Source organism: Melospiza georgiana, chromosome 2, assembly GCF_028018845.1.
Source record: "Melospiza georgiana isolate bMelGeo1 chromosome 2, bMelGeo1.pri, whole genome shotgun sequence".
NCBI classification, from domain to species: Eukaryota; Metazoa; Chordata; class Aves; order Passeriformes; family Passerellidae; genus Melospiza; species Melospiza georgiana.
Genome location: NC_080431.1, coordinates 32,129,392 through 32,146,952, shown reverse-complemented (window position 1 = coordinate 32,146,952; position 17,561 = coordinate 32,129,392).

Below are 17,561 nucleotides of genomic sequence, written 5' to 3'. Positions count from 1 at the left end.
CCCAGACCTGCTCTGAGCTGTACTTAACAGCTCAGTGAGGACCAGGCAGCTCCTGGCTGCTCCAGCAGCTTGGGGTTCCACTCAGGGACACTCTCTGTCTGGGCTATTTTAAAGCCAAACAGACTGCTACTCACTTTTTCTTTTTCTTTCTTTTTTTTTTTTAATGTCCATTACTTGACAGCTGAGAGCCTCATCCTATTATTGACTGTACACAGTAAGTGTGAAAAATAAAGCTAATTCATAAAACCATGGCCTAAATACATCTGAGTTTTCTTTTATACAAAAGCTGCTGAGTTACAGGTACAAAAGCATGTTTTGGGTTATAATTTTTACTGACTCCAGTAGGCGTGCTTTAATTTAGTAGCTGCTTGTATGTAATTTTTAAGCAAGTCAGAGCTGATTTCTAGGAAGGGCAACACAAATTTCTTTCACCATAAGAAAAGATAATTATACTGTGCGTGTTTTATTTGCCACTAGGTGGGAGTGGAACATAATCTTCTAGTTAATCTTGAAGCAGTATCAACAGAGAAAGACAAAGTATATTTTCTTGGCTGGTCACTAAAGAAAGATCATTCTGTTAAGAGAATCACTTCAGTGATTCATGGGTGTCAACACCTACAAGCCATGAGAACACTGAATTTTTATTTAAAACTTCAATAAAGTACTGATAATTACTAAGAAAACCCTTTGACTCCTACTTAGAATGTAAATTTTAAACTTTTTTTCAGTCAGCATTAAGAACTAAATTTACATTTTTTTTCTGAAACTTACACACCTATCTGATGCATTTCCAAGGAAGTGCCTTGAATAATATACTATTTCTCAGCCCTATCACCTACTGCTACTACTGCATCTCTTGTTAATATTGAGACCACTGCATATCTATATAAATAGTCTTCACACACATTTCACAATTTGTATACACAAATAGAAATAAAGCTCTTTTTTATTACATAAGGCCCACTTGTGGATTTTGATGACATTTATTTGCAATTATTTTTGAAAGCCTCTATGTTGTAAACAAAAAGGATGTTTCTTACAATAAAATATCCTGTCCAATAATCCTTCTGAATGTGTCTGTACCTGACTTGAGACAAGTACCCTTTTCTTAAAGCACAATATCTCAGTATCTCATTAGTAATCAGCAATTACATTATTAAACTGCAACTGGATCATGAAAAAAAGAATGAACCACAATCACAGGTTACAATCTTTTCTTCCTTCTTTACAAAGCTTAACATAAAAAAATAATACATTTAAAGATATTTTTACTATTTCTTGGAAAAGCACGAAGTTAAAGTATATGTTAGGAGGAATACACTAGAGGTTTCCATAATCATGGTGGTGAGGATGGAAAGATTTTCCATCACTCCTGTTGATGCAAGAGTTTTCTGTGAAATTAGTAAGGAGCTGATTTGAATAAACAAGAGGAAGCAACACAATGAAACCATAGAACACTGCACTAGTGATTGCAATGAAATAAAAACAAATTAGTTAATTATTGATTGATAAATACTCAAATTATGGAAGGATAAATCGGTCATGTTTTTGACTTTGATTTGTTGGGTGTTTTATGTTTATCAGTATTAAAAAACTATGTCTAAGATGGAAAAAACCCTGTAGCATCTATATATGGAACTAGTACAAGATGAAGGAGTGTATTTTCCCCTTGGCTTTAAGAGCATCTCAGTTCTTGCCTGAGCCTTGAAAGTCCAGCCCTGCTTTGGGAACAGCTCTGCAGTGGGATGAAGGAGGCATGGTGCCACTACAGGAAATGTCATCAGTGCTTCCCTTCCAGACTGAGCAAGGCTGATGGCTGCTGGGCAGGACAGGCTGATGTCTCACCACACTTCCACCTTTAGGGACAGCTGCAGGCAGACAAAAAGCATATCTGGTGTCACACATATTTGTGGCCTCCCTCTGCCATTCTCCAGGGTACAACTGGCTCTCTCTTGGTCACCACAGCCAGCTCCTGCCGTGTGTCCAGAAACTGCCAAAAAGGTACACACAGTTTAGCTGGGTTTCCACCAGGCAGCTTTTCCTGGTGAATATGCACAAGAGACAAACAGCTGGGGTTTAAGGTGTTACCAGGCATGACTATGCTCCCCATGAGCCATTGCCAGCCCAGCAGGCATCAGGCAGGTCGGGAAGGGTCAGTTCTGCTGCTCCATGTTCTGACCTACCAACTCCTCACTACAGTTGTCCTTTTGGATTGTATACTTCTCCATGTTGCTGAGGTTTGCCTCCTAAATTACTCTCAACAGCCCCACCTCAGCCTGCGGTTGTGCCTTCCTTATGCTCCATGATTTCACTCTCTGCTTTCCCATCCCAGTGGATGCCTGAGCCAGGGCTGCTCAGCTGGGACAAACCCAAGCTGGATTCTGGGCATTGAGGTCCTTGGGGAGGGGGCTCAGCACAAGGTAAAAAACAATGCAGTGGTTCCATCACATCCCATCTCCAGGCAGTCCCAACATACATTTAGCCTCCCTGGGACACTAGTGGGCGCTTCCGGGGTCAAAAATAGCAGGGATGACGCACACCCTGCTGCTCGTCCCCTCCCCAGCTGCACACCCAGCACAGCCAACCTGTGACAAGGGGATATAAAGCTGTTCTGCCAGCTCCAAGTAAAAAGTGAAGTGTCTTTGTGAGACAAAAATTTTTGTTTGTGATAAGAGGAACTTCTCTTTATGAGAAGGAAATTTTTCTGTGACCTTTTCCTCATGTTTTTGTTCCATGTGGCTGTACAGTTGCACAAAATTTGGTACCACAGAATTGCCCACAGCACAAAGCAGTTTCTTTTGTGACCAGGAGTCTCTAGCTGGATGTCATGGAAACAGCTTGAGCTCTTAAAACGAAGACTTTATTTACATTAGAAAATTGTTTACACTGAGTCCAGGACAGAGTGAGGTGAAGCTGCTAAAATACCTTCTCAGAGCTCTGAGGACGTCCAGTTCCCTACATTATGACCTGACTATTAATAATTTGGAAATAAAGATGCATCTAATTTTAATGAAATCAGAAGAAAGGTTTCAAAGCATACCCTCAAGACACACATTGGGTACTCCTGAGAGCCTGTGCCTCTGCAGTCAGTCGACATGACCTTGGACCCTTGACCCACAGGCACACTGGGACATGGCACCTGCCACACCATTTCTCCCCATCCTCTCAAGTGATGCAAGATTCCCTGCTCTCTTCTCTTCCCCTCTCCCCTTACATTCTTTTTCCAAGGAAGAATCCAGCATCCTCTCCCCTGCTTGACATTTTAGCCTAATTTTTGTACTTTGTGCTTGCAGCGGTGAGCTAATGGGGAAAGGGACACTTCCATAATTAGCAATTTTTAAGTGTGAGAGTAGATGCTTCTGGGACACTGTGACTTCTGTGCAGCAGAGTTCAAAATTATAATCAGGGTGACTGACAGAGACAAGGCGCGCTTGGGGACTGTGGAGGACAGTTAGTAGGACAGAGAATGCAGCGTATGCTGGCACCATCCCAGAGGAAGCTTCTTACCCAAGGATGTGTTTCATTAGGGTTGTATCAAAAATACAGGGCTTGTCAGCATGGAACAGGAATACACAGAGCCATGAAGAAAAGACTTCTTTCCCAGAAAAGCTTTAAATGCTCATCCTTTTATTTTTTTTTTTTTTTCTAGTCCAGACCTGTTTCAACACAGATAAGGCTAATTCTCCCCTGACACATATATACACACACCTTCACCTATATATCCTGGTCTAACTTGGAAATCAGTCTTGGTTTGAGCATGCTGTTGGACTAGATGGTCCTTCAGAGACTCTTTTCCAGCCGAAATTATTTTGTGATTTGATATTTTAAATAGCTAGAAAGCCAACCATTTTAGCTTTGTAGCCAAAGCTAGCTTTGTAGTCTAGCTATTGCAGCCAACCAGTTGGCTTTTAACATTGGTTTTTCACTCGCAGTGCCTTCATACAAGTGACAAATGCAATGCCAAGCAGTCAGAAAGCAGTTTCAGGTGTTTCACCATTGCCTCTGACAGCTCAGAGCACTCCCCAGCAGTTATCCTGGCTGGGTCTGTCTAATAGGGCCAAAGGGCAGGATCAGGGGCTGTCATCTCCAAAGGGATGATGGCTGCCTCCTGTTTGACCTATCTTCCTTTTATAACAGCTGACAGTAACCTGAACTGTGTTTCAGCTCAGATACTTTCTCTTAGCTGCTTCAAAAGAACAGCAGGCAAAGAGGAAAAGAATCTTACAAAACAGCTAGAACACTGTATTTACCAGGATGATTTTTATGCAGTGAGACATAATTAACTTTAAATACTATTTACAATTTTTGAAATTTACTCAGTTTGGTCAGTAATTCCATTTTTGCACTCAGAGGAAGTGCCCCTGGTGATTCAACTACTCTCAAAGGAAGAATGCAAAGTATTTTCAATATCCTAATGCCAGCCAACAAAACACTGATATACATTAGTTTGGAAATTATGGGGTGAGGTGTACAATAATTCTCAGGAAGAATAAGCAGGAATTCCAATTAAAAGTAAAATTGCAAAATACATCCAATCAAATTGTGCAAATGACAGGGAAATAGAATCATATATTTTACCTGAGATAGAGACTGCTACAGCTAGAATTGACAGGACAATTTTTCACATTTTGAAATAGCTCTGGAGAGAAAAGCTTTATTTAAAAAGTATTTAGGCCAGAGGTGCTCCTGGTGATTAGCTGCTTTGAGAATCTCAGTTACAACAATAAAGAGAGGTACAGTAAAAGGAGCACCTTAAATTATAATTTTACCCATGAAATAAGTGTACACAAGAACTAAGTTAGAATAAGCAGAGCAAACAGATTCACATGTACTTTGTGGACATGTACATTTAATTTTTATCTTACTGAAGAGGATTTTACAACACAGCAAAAGGAAACATTCTTTGCAATGAAGTAGAATAATGCAAAACTGAGGGGAAATGGTTGATCTTGAAGGCTCTTAGAAGGACCTGTTAATTTCAACACAAGTTCATATTACCTTGAAAGCACAGATGAGGGCAATCCAACAGTATTCAATTTCAGAGCGGAAAAAAAAAGTGCAACTAATCCTGCAACGAATTCACCTCTCCTGTGACCTCAGTGGGACTCCTGGCCTACAGGTTTAAAAACAGCAAGGAGCACAACACATTAACAGGGTATCAGTTTAACTTCAGAAAAAACACTAAATGCTGTGGTTAGTTGACCTTGTCTGGACACCAGGTGTCCATGTGCTGCTCCATCACTCTCGTTGTCACCTGGACAGAGGAGAGGGAATATAACAAAAGGCTCGTGGGTCAAGATAAGGACAGGGAGAGATCACTCACCAATTACTGTCTTGGGCAAAACAGACTTGGGAAAATTTGTTTCATTGATTACCAGTCAAATCAGAGTGGGGTGATGAAAAATAAAACTAAATCTCAAAGGCTTTTTGCCTCATTCCTCCCTTTTTTATGGGCTCAACTTAACTCCAAATTTCCTCTACCTTCTCCATCCAGGAGCTCAGAGGGAATGGGGATTGTGGTTAGTTCATCACATGTTGTGTCTGCTGCTCCTTCCTCCTCAGAGGGAGGACTCCTCACACTCCTCCCATGCTCCAGTGTGGGGTCCCTCCCATGGTCCTTCATGGACTTCTCCAACCGAGTCCTTCCCATGGGCTGCAGTTCTGCACCAATTGCTCCAGCATGGATCCCTTCCATAGGGTGCAGTCCTTCAGGAACAGGCTGCTCCAGCCTGGGTGTCCCACAGGGTCACAAGGCCTGGCAGCAAACCTGCTTCAGAGTGGGGTCATCTTTCCATGGGGCCACAGGTCCTACCAGGAGCCTCCTCCATTGTGATCTTCCCACATGGTGGTCATTCCACACTTCCCATGCAGTGCTCATTCCCTCCTTTGGGCACACACCTGCTCCAGCATGGGATATTCCACGAGCTGTAGGTGCATGTCTGTTCCACTGTGGACCTCCTTGGCTGCAGGAGCACAGCTGCCTCACCAAGGTCTTCACAACAAGCTGCAGGGGGATCTCTGCTCCACTGCTTGGAGCACCTCCTGGCCCTGTTCACTCTCCTGTGGGATCTGCCTGCACAGAATAAATTGCAAAGGTAAAGACAACTGCCCATGAATTAGCCATACCTGCTGTCAGAGAGATCTCTATTTTGGTGAGCTGTTGTTGACACAAGGAGCAAGTTGGTAACTCATGAAACATCCTCTCAGCTGCTTCTTCTTTCTCACAGAATTTAAGTGCCTCTGGAGATGGCAGTGTTTTTTCCACTGGACAAAAACCATATTTTCATTGCTTAGATGAAAGAAAATATCTTTGTGACTCAAAGCCTATAATTTCATGCAGATATATAGAAAGGGTAAGGACAGATTTGATTTATTAATGCTCTCTCATCCTCTTGTCCTTTGCCCAGACATGCAGTAGGGACAAAATTAATTTGCTTCCATGACATGCTCCTTCCAGGAGACTGACTTCATGGGAAGAAGGGGGAGTAGACTTGTAAAAGGTTCTTAGCATGCAACCACAACTGCTGCATTTCAGTCCACTGAGAATATAGAAGAGCCTGGTTAGCAAGACATCTTTCCTCCTTTCTAGTAAGTTACATCAAAACCTATTGTCATGCTGGGAGAGTTCTTTGGCATTTAATCTGGTTATTTCAATAGAGTTAACTTTACCAGACCACTTCACAAACTGATGCCTAAACAGGCTTCTCTGCAGCATCTCATACAGAGACAAGCACCAGACAGAGGCTCTCCATGCTCTGCATGGAGTCTATGCATGGATTCCTGCAGCACTCCACTTGCTGGATCCACTGATTCCTGCAATCCCTCTGCCAGGTTTCTGGAATTGCTAGCACAGAGACAAAGCTATGTGGCTTCAGTCAGCAACTTCTCCAAGTTCCCAGCCAAAGGTTCTGCCAAATCCCTCACACACAGTTTCCCAGTCCACCAACTTTTCAAGACCAATGGTAGAATCAGCAAGCAGGGAGGACAGCAGTCCTCCTTCTCCCAGCTCTCATGCAATGGGACAGAGGATCTCGACCCATCCTACCTAAATGGCATGATTACACTGGAAATCTATCATCCTAGGCTTTAACAACAGAAAGAAGAGAAGAACATCCTGGAATAATCCCAGAGCCAAGTGAACTGAATTGCCCTTGGGTGGCAGCTACTGCTCTTCTTTAAATAGATAGGAAGCCTGCAGTAAATAAACACCAGAGAGATGCTTTGTGGGGAGATCTGCCATGTACAAAAGGGGATTAAAAAGGAAGGAAAACCACCCAAGCAGGACACAGATACATAAGGGTTCTTGAATACATTCAGGACAGGACAGCAAAGCTGGTAAAAGGGTTGGAAGCCATGTCCTGTGAGGAGCAGCTGAAGATTTTGGGCTTGCCTAGTTCAGAGGAAAGGAGGCTAAGGAGTGCTCTTTTCACCTTCCTTTGGACAGGGAGTGGAGAGGGAGATACTGATCTCTTCTCCCTGGGATCCAGCAATAGGATGTGTGGGAATGGTTCAAAACTGTGTCAACAAAAGGTTTAGACTGGACATTTGGAAGCACTTCTCTACAGAAAGAGTGGTCAAATCCTGAAAGAGGCTTCCTAGAGAAGTGGTTGATGCCCCAGGCCTGGCAGTTTTTGTAAGACATTTGGACATACCCTTAACAACATGCTTTAACTTCTGGTCAGCCCTAAAGCATCAGGTAGTTGGACTACAGGATCAACACAACTCCCTTCCAACTAAAACTGTTCTATTCTTTTTCTACCATTACACCTGCTTGAATTGGCTTTTACTTTGATTTTTCAGATAGCATTTTGATAGCTAATTAAGACAGCTGACAGCTGATAGCATTAAGACAGCTAATTTTCTTTTTGTAAAGAATTGGCCATCTCCAGTTCATGCATAACTAATTTGTATTAGTATAAATGAGTGGGTTTAATTGCACTGTTTATCTAACCACTGTTTGTTGTCCACTCGACTGGGAAGAAGTAAGAAATGGTAGTCATACTCTAAAGTTTTTTCATGTGTAATGAAACAGCAAGCAACCCACACAAGCCAGTAAAACCATGCCAAATAAAACTATCACAGAATATCAAGTTTGGAAGAGACCTTCAAGATCATCTAGTCCAATCATCAACCATCACCATTTAGGAATGCTGCTGAATAGAGAGATTTACACATTATATTTGGTAAATAACATTGATACTTCATTTGGCAAATAAAAAACCATCTGGAAATGCAAATAAAGTGAATCTGGAAGGTGGTGTCCATATCCTCACCCCAGAAAACTTAAACACTTGCCACCATCAGTAACCATCAGTTACCCACCACCACCACCCCCCAAGAGACCCTCACACATATTTCATGCTGTTTAATCTCAAAGCAGCACACACAATGATAATTGCTCAGTGCAGTTTTTACATGTGGCATGGATATGTGCACAGTGATTTACTGTAGTGATTTCCAGTAATGCAAATTCATTGTTTGTGGTTCATTCTGTATGAGAAAAAAAAAAAACAAAAACAACATAAAAAATAAACAAACCCCTGGCATCAGAGAGGTTTCCTTTATAAATCTGTCTAAACTCAAAAACAGTCTTTCCTGTAAAGAACCTTTTTCATCAGGGAATCATTAAGATAGAGAATTATTTACCTATGATTATTCATTATTTAGAAGCCAAATTAAGCAACCCCATATCTGTCTCACTTCTTAAAGACCCTTTTATTGATTCATCCCCAAACCTATTTGTGCTGCTTCTCTCTTCTGGGAGGCTCAGTTAAGTGAGGAAGTGAACATTGCTTAAGCATCCTGAGTATCCACTCAGCCCAGTGCTCCTGGACAGTCTTTCACTTTTCCATTATAACAATGTCTCTGCTGTGCTGCCTGGCTGACACTTTCCATGATGTGCCAGAGGTCTGATTCACATGTGGCTCCATTTGTCTGGTACAAGGCTGCCTCACTGAAGGCTCCTTTTTCCAGAGTCTTGATGTTGCCTCTTTCTCCACCTAGCAGGAAAATTGTTCTTTCCCACCACAAAGCCACCCTAATCTGTGCTAGCAGCTCTACCAGGGCACTGTACAGCATTCCCCACAGGTAACAGAACATGGACCCTCTGTTGGCAAAGGCACTCTCATGATCATGCACGATTTCTCCATGTGAGTTACCTACCCTGTAGGAGGCCAGTTGCCATCAGACCTGCCATGCACTACAAACAAGTGAGTAGACTGCTGACAGGCATATGAGGAAACTGGTGACATTGCTGGAGGGAAGAGTAAGCCAGCTGTATGCACTCTGACTGGCTTTGGCATGGAAATAAATCTTCCACAGCATAAGATCTCTAAAAACAGAGATGAACCAAGCCATAGCATGATGCCTCTCCTATTGCAAATGCCATGAGAGAAGCAATGCTGACAGCCCTCAGAGCCTGATTACTTGAATCCAGATGGTTGGTAGTCCCAGAGGCTGTGCACATTTCTTAAAATCAGCTAACCCTCAAGATAATCACAGCGAAGCATTTCCTTGCCTAAAATATCAAGATGTGCTCATAGTCAAAGCAACCACACCTTGACTGTCATGTCTGCAGAGCTGCTTCCTGCTATCACACAAATTAGACTGTGGTTTACCTGAGAAACCAAAGTGCTACCTGCCTTGAGACTCTTCTAGTCCTTGATGTAGCAGGAAAATAAGTACCTCTTGACTGCACCCTCACACTTTCCTAGATCTAACCATTGAAAATGTTCTTGAAACATACAATTCACAAGCAGATGCTTTCATCAGACAACTCACTTGCTCTGCAGCAGGTAAGTCATTCTGAGACATGAGGGAACACTACTCAATATAACTGAGGAAGAGCTGCTGGTTGCCTGAACAATACTACCTACCTACTATGTAAGATACTGTTGCATCAGCATGCTGATTTCTTCCCTAGCATTGAGGACAAGCAGAGGTCCATTTCACTTCATAATCTGTTTTGGGGAAGGAGTGTTTCCTTCTGAGAAAGAACTTTGTGATACCCTCCAGCTGCTATATTCTTTAATTGATAGACAACCAACCCATCATGTTAACATTTTCCCATTAAGATCAAAATTTACCATATTAGGTCCAGCTTAAAATCTTTTTAACCTGGCACCCTCTCTGGAAATGAAAGCACATCCAGACATTTTATGGGAAATCAGAGAGTTGGAAGGAACTCTCAAGCTTCTATTTTTAGTGGTCCTAATGCCTCCAGTTTAATGTCTCAGATGTTTTGTCATCTTCCATTCACAGATATTCCAGATGAGAGTGTGGCAGATGCTTAATATTAGAGGATGATGTGCCCAGGGACAGGACATGTGTCTTACTGCATTAGGAGCAAAGCATGCAGGCAAGAAGGCAGAAGTGAGGACCTGCATACTCACAGACAGAACCCTAATGCAAGTTTTATCCTGCCACTTCCCTCCCTGAATATTCCCAGGGGTATTTAATTACTATATTTTTATTCTGGATCTTTGTTCATATTTTCCAAAACAGAATTCTATCCTCCCATGGAAGCACATTTATTTATGACTGTGGTGCCAAAGGAGACCAAATATAGCAAGAGTTGTGAAGATGGTTCTCTTCCTGTCCCTATTTCCATACAACCTACTTTCCAAGCTAGGCAAGGCTTGCCTAGAAAGACTTCTACAATTATGACACATCCAGGACCTGGAACTTGGGCTATAGCAGACAAAAACAGTGGCTGAAATATGTCCAGCATCCAAATAACAAGCACATAAAACACAGAGATAAAACATCACACATCCACTTTTCCCATAGATTTTCTCTCTACATTGCACTATATGCCTAAGGGAAAAATCTGGGGCAGAGTTTTTTGCTGGTCCAGCATGTCATTGATTTCCTTTGAGAATTTTTAAGAACAACAGAATGTGTCTGTCCCTGTATTTTTGAAGTATTTGTATCAGCAAGTTTAAAAAAAAAGTAAAAAAAGTGATCTGAAGAAAACAGAAAACAAGGAAAAACCCTGCAGGAGAGTTTTCTACAAATTTATCAGGCTTTCCTGCAGACTTTTTTAAATTTAGTTTTCTTACATTAATCTTTTAAAAACCCAACACATGTTCATCAATTTTTTCCCAACCATTTTATTAGACCATTGCCATGGCTAGACTTTAGGACAATAGAAATGCTGTGAGGAAACAAAAAATCAATTGGACCTTATTTACCAAAAACTATCAGAATTTAAATACCCTGTCCCACAAAAATCTTTCATTAGATAAACATGATCTTCCCTGAAAGATCTTAATTTATCTATACTGAGATTCTGTCAATATCAAGTAAATACTGCTCTGTTAAGGCTAATCAGAGGTGTGGTGATTTCTAAACCTTCTATTTAGATGGCTGTTACTGTTTGCCAGTATTTATTACCTGCAATAGAGCTCACTCGAAAGAGATAAACCATCCATCAATAGGACATGCCCCTTCAGCAGTTGTTTTATCAACTGCTTCAAGTATCATTCTTTTTCATTAACTGTGGCATCAAACATCTGTCTGTCTTTCATCTTTTTACAAAAAAAAACTGCCACAGCAAGCTACCATTGACACATCGCCCCTTGCAATGATGATATTGTGGTTTTTTTGGTTTGCATTACACTTTCCATTCTCCCTCACAGAAAGAAGGCAGTATATTTTACTGTAGGATAGCATGTTTTACTGAACCATAAAAAAAAATCCCAGTCCAGCATGCATTTTCAGATATCCAGCCCTTCAACACATTGGTTAAAAAAGAGTAAAATCCTTTTACTATTTACACTTATTTACATATTATATCAAAATATGCAAATGATAGAACCATAAAATGAGGAATACTACTAGGAAGCATACTCCTGTTGCTGTAGAAACTGAGCTTGATTTTTTCCTGCTACACCAGTGAGAAGTTAATTGAATGGAAATCAAAATCTTGGCGACTCAACATTTTAGGATAATTAAGGCGTAAGACAACAAAGAGATATTTGTTGTGATATTTGTTGTGAAATACTTTTGTTAAAAAAATACATTAGAAAATGTTTTCAGGTAGAGCTGGAGGGAGAGAAGGTGTTATAAAGGACAGAAACAACCATTAGAATCACAGAATCAATACAGATTTGAAAAGACCTACAAGATCATCAAGACCAATTTTTGGTTGAATACCACCTTGTGAACTAAGCCATAGCACTAAGTGCCATGTCCAGTTGTTCCTTGAACACTTCCAGGGATGGTAACTCCACGAGGGATGGTAACTTCCAGGGATGGTAACTGGGCAGGCCATTTCAATGCTTGGCCATCTTTTCAGTGACGAAAACCTAGCTGATTTCCAACCTGAACCTCCCCTGGCACAGGCTGAGGCCATATCCTCTTGTTTTGTCACTTGCTGCCTGGGAGAATAAACTGATGCCCTCCTTTCAGGGAGTGGTAGGGAGGGACCAGGTTTCCCCTGCTCCTCTTTTTCTCCAGGCTAAACACCCCCAGCCCCCTCAGCCACTCCTCATAAGACTTCCCTTCAGGACCCTCCCCCAGCTCCATTCCCTTCTCTGGACTCACTCCAGCTCCTCAATGTCCTTCTGGTAGTAGAGGGGCCCAGAACTGGACACAGAGCTCGAGGTATGGCCTCACCAGTGCTGATACAGGGGGACAATCATGCCCTGGTCCTGCTGGCCACAGGAGCTTTGATACAAGCCAGGATGACATCTGCCTTCTCTAGCACACGCTGGCTCATGTTCAGTGGCTGTTGATCAGAACACCCAGGTCCTTTTCCACCTGGCAGTTTTCCAGCCACTGTCCCAGCCTGTAAGACTGTATGGGGTTGTTGTGACTCAAGTACAGGACCCAGCACTTGACGCTATTGAATCTCACACCTCTGACCTCAGCCCATCAATTTAATATGCCCAGATCCCTCTGCAGAGCCTTCCTACCCTCCCACATATAGGCATTCCTGCCTGACTTAGTGTCATCTGCAAACTCACTGAGGATACACTCCATCCCCTCATCTAGTTCACCATTAAAGACATAAAGTATCTTTACTGGCCCAATACTGAGCTCTTGGAACTCCACTGGTGACCACTCGCCAGATGGATCAAACTCCATTCACCACCACTCTCCAGGCCTGGCCATCCAGAGAGTTCTCAACACAGCAAAGAGTGCTCCTGTCCAAGCTGTGGGCTGCCAGCTTTTCCAGAAAAATGCTGTGGGAGACAGTTCCAAAGGCTTTACTACAGTCCAGGTAGGCATTATCCACAACCTTTCCCTCATCCACTAGGTGGGTCACCAGGTTGGTCAAGCAGGACCTGCCTTTCCTCCACCCATGCTGGCTGGGCCTGATGCCTTGGTTGTGCTGTGCGTGCCATGTGATCACACTCCAGATGATCTGTTCCATAACCTTCCCAGGCACTGAGGTCAGAATGATTGGCCTATAGTTAGTTCCCCAGATCCTCCTTCCAACATTTTTTTTAATCCAGGCATCACATTGGCCAACCCCCAGTCACCAGGGACAGGCTCAGTTAACCAGGGCTGGTGATCAATGGTTGAGGGTGGCTTGGTGAGCTCTTCCAGCAGCTCCCTCAGTACGCTGGGATGGATCCCATCAGCCCCACGGAGCTGTGAGTGTCTCAGTGGCACAGCAGGGCACTCACTGCTTCCTCCTGGACTGCAGGGGCTCTCTTCTGCTCCCTGTCTCCGACTCCCAGCTCAGGGGCTGCCTGTCCTGAGGAAAACCAGTCCTTCTGCTAAAGACTGAGGCAAAGAAGGTATTAAGTACCTCAGACTTTTCCTCAGCCTTGGTTACAATGATCCCTCAGCATCCAATAAAGGACGGAGATTTTCCCTGGCCCAATTAGAATGCATTTCTTCCCCAATACCATAGATGATCTAAAAACATATTGTTCAAATTTTGATACAGAATCATAGAATATTAAGGGGTTGAAATGGACTTTAAAGATCATCTAGTTCCAGCCTCCCGTGCCATGGGCAGGCACACCTCCCACTAGACCAGGCTTCTCAAGGCTTAATCCAGCCTGGCTTTGAATATCATACGGGTTGAGGCATCCACAACCTCCATGGACAGCCTGCTCCAGCATCTCACCATCCTCACAGTAAAAAAATTCTTTCTGATATCTAACCTAAATTTCCCCTCTTTCAATTTGCAGCCATTACTCCTTGTCCTATCAGTACAGTTCCTGACAGAGTCCCTCTTGGCTTCCCTGCAGGCCCTTCAGAAACTGGAAGGCTGCTCTGAGGTCTCCACACAACCTTCTCTTCTCCAGGCTGAACAGCCCCGACCTCCTCAGCCTGTCTTCAACAGGGGAGATGCTCCAGCCCTCTCACCCGCCTTGTGGCCCTTCTCTGGACTTGCTCCAACAGTTCCAGGTCCTTCCTATGCTGGTGGTACTGGAGCTGGATGCAGTGCTCCAGGGGGAGCCTCAAGGAGCAGAGCAGAGGGGGAGAATCACCTCCTTTGACCCACTGGCCATGCTGGTTTTGATGCAGCCCAGGATTTAATTGTCTTTCTGGGCTGTGGGCTCACACTGCTGGTTTATGCTGAGTTTTTCATCAACCACCAACCCCAAATTTTTCTCTGCAGAGCTGCTCTCAATCATCTCTCCACCTTATCTTTGGCATAGAAAAGAATCACAGGCTCCAAACAAATAAATTCGGTGAGAGCACAAAGAACAGAGATACCTGAATTACAGATAGCTTATGTAAGATTTATTTGATGAAAGACAGCTAGAAAAATGTAATGTTAGAAAGCTGGAAGAGACAAAAAGAAAAACAAAGGACTTCCTAGACTTCTTAGATAAGTTTGGTATTCAGGGCAATTAAAACTAAATTAAACTAGATTAAACTGAAACTCTTTGGAGCTCAATATATCTTGCAGACTGTTCTCAGTCTCCATCCCTATTTTAAAAAATCAAATCTTCTTTTAATTAAACAATTTGACCTTCATTCTTCTTAGGGAACAACTTTCAGTTTCTACAGGATAATGAAAACAAGGGAGCAGAATCAATGCCACTTTGTACTCTATGTCTAACAGACCCTAGGAGCTACAGTCAAGAATGCAATTTAATAGCTGGAAGATATCACAACTATTTGAGACGAGAGAACAACATAACTTATAAATAAGAAGGTAATTAAAGCATGAGATAAATACAGCTGGTACCCCAACTACTGCTTAAATTTTATTGAACTCTACAACCTGGACTAAAACTTGCCATGTTTGTATCAAACATTTTGATTTCAAGCAGAGCCGTTAGGCAATCCCAAGAATGGAACTAAGGGACGGTATTTCCATTTTCTCACGTCAAGAAACTTTTACAAGCTTTTGTTTGAGACATGCCTTGTTGAAAGGCCTTGAAATTTGAACTGAAGAATATTTTGATGACATAAAATGTCCCTGGAAAACGTAACTTTAAGTTAGCACACTCTCAAAATATTGCTCAACCTTCAAAGAAAAAAAATCACAGTTTATGCATGCTGAATAGAGAATTGTTATAAACTTTTCCAAGAACATTTCAGCAAAACGTTGATTAAAGTGAGAAACCTGTGGGCCACTGTTGAGCTGAATTTTTATTCTGCAGGACCACATCTGAGCAGGCTTTGCCCAGATTAACCCCTGGAACCAATCTGTAGTATCTGAGAAGTACAAAAAGACAAGTTCAAATATCTACTCACTGGAAAGCCAGGCCGGAGGGAATACCATGAATTTGCAATGTTCTGTCTTAATCCTATATGATAGGTGTTTTTATTACCTTTTTAAAATAATATTTAAATGTATAAAATCTAAAATTTAAAAAATATTTAAATTTACAAAGCTAAGCACTTAGAATTTGGAAAATACCTGTGTTTCCTGTGCAAAGACATATTTTGGAAATCTTTTTTCCATTTCTGCAATTACTTACATGTGACCTCATATGATCAAGGAAGTACAAGGAAAATTTTCCAAAAACATAGCCAAAGGAATTTTTCCCCCTTAATTTAGCCCATTTGTAAAGACGTAATAATTCATATCACTCTCAACAGTGTAATTTGTGTTTGCAGAATCTATCATGGTAATTGCTGATTATTGCTTCTAGCTTTTCCTTTTAAATGCATCCTCCCAGACTCCAAATTCTAGCTTAGAGCCTTTCCTGTGATAAGCACATTCAGTTTTCATCAAAGGGGATGGAAATGCCACATGCACAACTTGTAATCTGCACTTGTGCTTGCCACTTTGCTCTGATCACAAGAGGTGATGTTTGCATAGCAAGGAGCATCTCCCCGTGCTTGAGCAACCCTAAACTATATTGGTGGTTTTGCCATTCTATTCTTTTACCATGTCAAACCTAATTTTCTACCTTTCTTGTCTCCATATGTTCGTCCTTTTACTTACCAAAGATTATGACTGACTGAATTTAATGTCTTTTTTTCCCTATATGGATTATTTAACAGTTCCTTTACAATGAGTCACATTTTCATGTTTTTCTTAGTCTCTTATTAAAACTACCCCTATTAAATTTGCAATTGACCTTTTCTTTAATCTGAAGATCTCAATGTGTTCTTTCAGAGGTGTGTTGAACCAGGTCAACAGTAGGTAAGCTGTTATAAAGATGTCACAAATGCAGGATATTATATGCAAAATTTTAGCAAGTGATTTATGAGTTAAGCCATAGAATAAATGAAATTTGACATTCAACTCATGTTTGGACACATCAATCTTTGTAATTTGGAAATGCACTTCATTATAATTATGTGCTTCCAGACTCTGCTTCCTTCCAATGGATTTGCCAGTTATAAGCCAACTGATATGCCAAATCAATTGACACTCTGTCTAATGCACAAACAATTAAAAATTTGATTCCTGCTGAAAGGGCTATTTTTCTACCAATATAGCAAAATGAATTGTTGAATTGTGACTATTTGAGCATCTCTTTTCTCCCATACGCATGGAAGCTGGAAGGAGAAAGGAAGTTATGCAACATTAAGGCAGAATCAGCTCCAGAGGGAGCAGGAATCTTGAATTCTAACAAGATGAACTAGATATAGCAGTATGGCATTTCCACAGTGGTTTCCATGATTTTACATTATTTCTGAATAATACCTGATGAAATGTCAAACCAGCTGAGAGCAAAGAGGCTTTTAGCATCTTAATACAGCAGACAGCTTTCAATTTTTCAGTAGGAGCAGCAAATTTTTTCGTGGGAGCTCAGCAGGTATTCCACAGCACCTTGTTCATTGCTTCAGAGAAAATATGACTTTACTATCATTCTGTGTGCTCATAAAACATGCTATACAATAAAAAATGTTATTGAGTAACTAATAGAAAGTTCTGAAAATGGTTGAGAATCTGTCTATTTCCTCACAGCTTGGCAACATGCTTGGAGCAGAGGGACTTGCCAAAGAAATAAATATGTAACCAGACCTGCCAACATTCACTGATTCAAAACTACACTTTCATACTGAATTCATTTTAATGTTATCAAGTTTTTCCCTTTAGGGATAAAGAACATTTACCATTAATATTATGAGACATTGACAAAAATGTCACTGCTATTTATTCCCTGCAGACACTGAATTTGTGAGTGAGG